Source organism: Glycine soja, chromosome 20, assembly GCF_004193775.1.
Source record: "Glycine soja cultivar W05 chromosome 20, ASM419377v2, whole genome shotgun sequence".
NCBI classification, from domain to species: Eukaryota; Viridiplantae; Streptophyta; class Magnoliopsida; order Fabales; family Fabaceae; genus Glycine; species Glycine soja.
Window position 1 is genome coordinate 26,666,866 of NC_041021.1, and position 3,993 is coordinate 26,670,858.

The window sequence follows — 3,993 nt, forward strand, 5'->3', positions numbered from 1 at the left end:
TAATCTTAGCAATAACTAATATATTTTTTTATAAATAAAATCAATACTTAACATATAAATCAGAAAAAATTATAAAATTTCACTAACATTACAAAACAACATTACTACAAAACAATTTAAATAATAATTGACAAGTAAAAAATTTCCAAAAAAACAAATTTAGAAGAAGAAAAATTAAAAAAAAAATATTCAACAAAAGAAAACCCATACAGATCAGCAATCCGTATAGGTCATATGGATCGATGATCCGTATGGGATTTTTCCAGAAAAATATCATTTTTTGTTGGAGAGGAAGAAGAAGAACCGCAAGGTACAACCACGAACACGAACGGTGACAGGAAGAAGAAACGTCGAAGGAAAAGGAAGACGAACAAGAAGCATCGTAGGAAGAGGAAGACGAACCGTCGTAGGAAGAGGAAGACAACATGAAGAGGAAGAAGAAGGCCGTTAGAAGAGGAAGAAGAAGGATGCACATGCTGTATGGATGAAACTGTAGCTTTATTAATATTATTAGGGTGAAGGACATTTTTGCCATTTCACCCTACGTGCTGGGTGCCCCAGCAAAAATGCTGGATGCACCAAGTAACACTATTTATCCTAACATAGAAAACAAAGTGATAATGACATGTGTCATACCCTAATTTCGTTCGGGGACCTTTGCTTGATGACATGCGACTTTTTTTTGGTCCTTGTGAGGTGCTTGGCACCCATCATTAGGCAATTTGTGAAATTCCGGGACATGCTGAAAAAGAAAAGAAAAATTGATGCGCAATCCGTAAGGATCCGTGACACACCGGAAATCAAATGGAAGCATCGTTGCACAATTAGTGAGGTTTCGTAACATTCCGTGAGTCAAAAAGGGGATGATTATGTAATCCGCAAGGTTCCGTAACATTATGGAAAGAAAACAAGTATCGTTACGAAATTCGTAAGTTTCCGTAACTTTACGAAAAAAAGAATCTCCAAAAAAAAGGCAGGGGGTGTACTTAGTAAAAATGGGGGTGCAAATAGCAACCAGGCCCACTTGGGCCCTCCAAAAGATTCCTCCAGAAGGCTGTTGCTTCTGGAGGAAGCAACCTGCTCGCCTGGGCGAGCTGGGTGGCAAGCTTCTCCCCCAATTTTCTATAAATAGGGGGAGAAGTGAAGTGAAAAAGGGTTCAGCCCCTTAGGCACTTCTCTCTCTTTCGAATTTGCTTGGAAAAATTGTTTCCGTGAAGAAAATCCAAGCCGAGGCGCTTCCGAAACGTTTCCGTAACGTTTCCGTGAGGGATTTCGCGAAGGTTTTCGACCGTTCTTCGACGTTCTTCATTCGTTCTTCATCGTTCTTTGATCTTCAACGGGTAAGTACCTCGAACCAAGCTTTTCGATTCATTCTATGTACCCGTGGTGGTCCACATTGTGTTTAGTGTATTTTTATTCTCGTTTCATTTACTTTTTATACCCCCTTTTGACGTGCTTAAGCCATTTTATTTAAGTCATTTCTCGCTTAACCTAAAAATAAAATAAATTTCCACCGATCGTTTGAATTGTATTATCCGTTAACTTTGGTTAAAATGAATTCTGACCGTTCGGTCGTGCCGTAACCACGTTGGAAATAAAAAAAAGAGGTAAAATAACAATATAATAATAAGAAAAAAAAACGTCTTTTAGTAAAATAAAGCGGAAAATCAATCGGACGTTTTCTCTGTGGGATTTCTCATTCTTAATTGAATTGACTAATAACTAAAGTGAAACTAAGGCTAAAATCAACTCACCTAGTCAAGCTCGTCCATAAAAATAGGTTTTTGAAGTTTGTCATTTCAATTTCTTACTAAGTAAAATGGATCATTTTTCAAGGTCCAACGCCTTAAAATGATCACCTTTTTAAGTAAAAAAGAATCACTTGATAAAAAAGAACTACGTAGGTCTGATTTCCTCATCACAATTGAGGAATACGTAGGAGCAAAGGGAAACACCCTTGTCGACCACAAAAAGAGAAAAAATATAAAAAAGGGGTATAAAGGATATAAAGACATAAAAGGGAACGTAAAAATCAAAGTCATGTTTGCACATTCGATTAAAGGCTGCCGTCCCTTGGGACGGACGTGTGGGGTGCTAATACCTTCCCCGTGCGTAAATACAATTCCCGAACCTTTCACTTAAAAGTTCATAGATCGCGTCTTTTCCGGTTTTTCCGACATTTTCCTCAAATAAACGTTGGTGGCGACTCCGCGCGTATTCCTTTCGTGGAACACGCATCCCGCGAGTCACGCGTCGTCCTCCCGCCGAAGGGTAGGTTGCGACAGTTGGCGACTCCACTGGGGACAATTTTTAGAGAGTTAGGCCATTTAATCTTGTGCAATGTTTTACCATGACTTACTCCTTTGTTGGCTTTCCTTCATTATGTTCTTGTATATATAACTCTTTGATGCTTTTAGTGCATTTTTGTATGCTTGAGGTAAATATTTATTCATTTGATGCACACAAACACTAACACTATTTGCACACACGGTGAGTTGAAAAAGGGCCCTATACCTGGGTTCGTGGGAACATAAGGAGTGGAGGTGAATCTGTGATCATGCTAGGTCTTCGACTTGCTTGATTACAGTGAACCCTCATCTAGAGTTTTTCTCTTTGAAAACATATTGTTGCTAGTTGTCCCTACTGCTGCAGTATGTTCTTCGAAGGGGATGATACCTCTAGAAACCATCAAGAGAGATATGACTACCTTGGGGGTTATTACTAAAAGCCTAGTTAGCTCTCTCCCTTATAGGTCCCTTAAATAGGGGCACGAAGCAAACACGCTGCGTGCCATTTTTCACACTGCCATGCATAAGTGTCATGTACCCTTTTGCTTATATTTGTTTGTGAATATTGTCGTACTATGTACATCCCCGTGTTGCGCCTTGCGCATATGCATCGCACATGGGTTCTTTCTTGATCCCCTCTGTAAACAAACCAATGGAGGGTCCGTGTCACCTTTTTAAATACATACGTTGGGGCACTTTGCTACCCCTAGACGTTGTATCTAAGAAGGAGACAGTTTCTCGGGCCCCCACATTCCTAAATTGCATCTGTGTCATATGCATTCCTTCATGCATTCATCCATTCCATTCATGAGATATCGGAGTTTTGATTTGCACCAGCTTTTTGTCTCACTTTAGTAAGCATGGGAACAAATCAAACCGGCAAGAGGTTTTACCAAGTCAAGGTTAAAGGCCTAGATACCACCAGCATCAAGGAATTAGGACGGTTGATGGAACCTCTCCGAATGCAAGCCTTCCGCAAGACTTATGGAAAGATCTTAGATTTGACCCTAGCAGAGATATCCATAGAGGCCATTACGTCACTCACCCAATACTACAACCAGCCTTTGAGATGCTTCACGTTCGGAGACTTCCAATTGGTACCGACCATTGAAGAATTTGAAGAGATTCTAGGATGTCCTCTCGGAGGAAGAAAACCGTACCTTTCCTCCAGATGTTTCCCCTCTTTGAGTAGAATTGCAACCGTGGTCAAGGATTCAGCAAGAGGTTTGGACCGCATAAAACAGACTCGAAACGGCATAGCGGGCCTACCACGAAAGTACCTAGAAGACAAGGCGAGGGGTATGGCCAATCAAGGAGATTGGGTCCCGTTTATGGATGTGTTAGCATTGCTAATTTTTGGGGCCGTCCTCTTTCCAAACGTAGATGGTTTGGTGGACCTAGCAGCAATCGGCGTTTTCCTTGCATACCACCATAGCAAGGAAAGTCCAGTGGTAGCTGTCTTGGCTGATTTATTTGACACATTTGACCGAAGGTGCGAGAAGAGTAGCGCACGGATCATTTGTTGCTTGCTCGCCCTCTATGTTTGGTTGGTTTCACACCTGTTCCAGCAAGACATGAGGCATCCATGTCCGCTCCAGAGCCATCGCTCGTGTACTGAAAAGAGAGGAATAGATTGGGACCAGCTTTTGGCTGGGATGGGAGGTAGAACAATCAATTGGTTCCCCCGATGGAAGGAAGGAAAGGA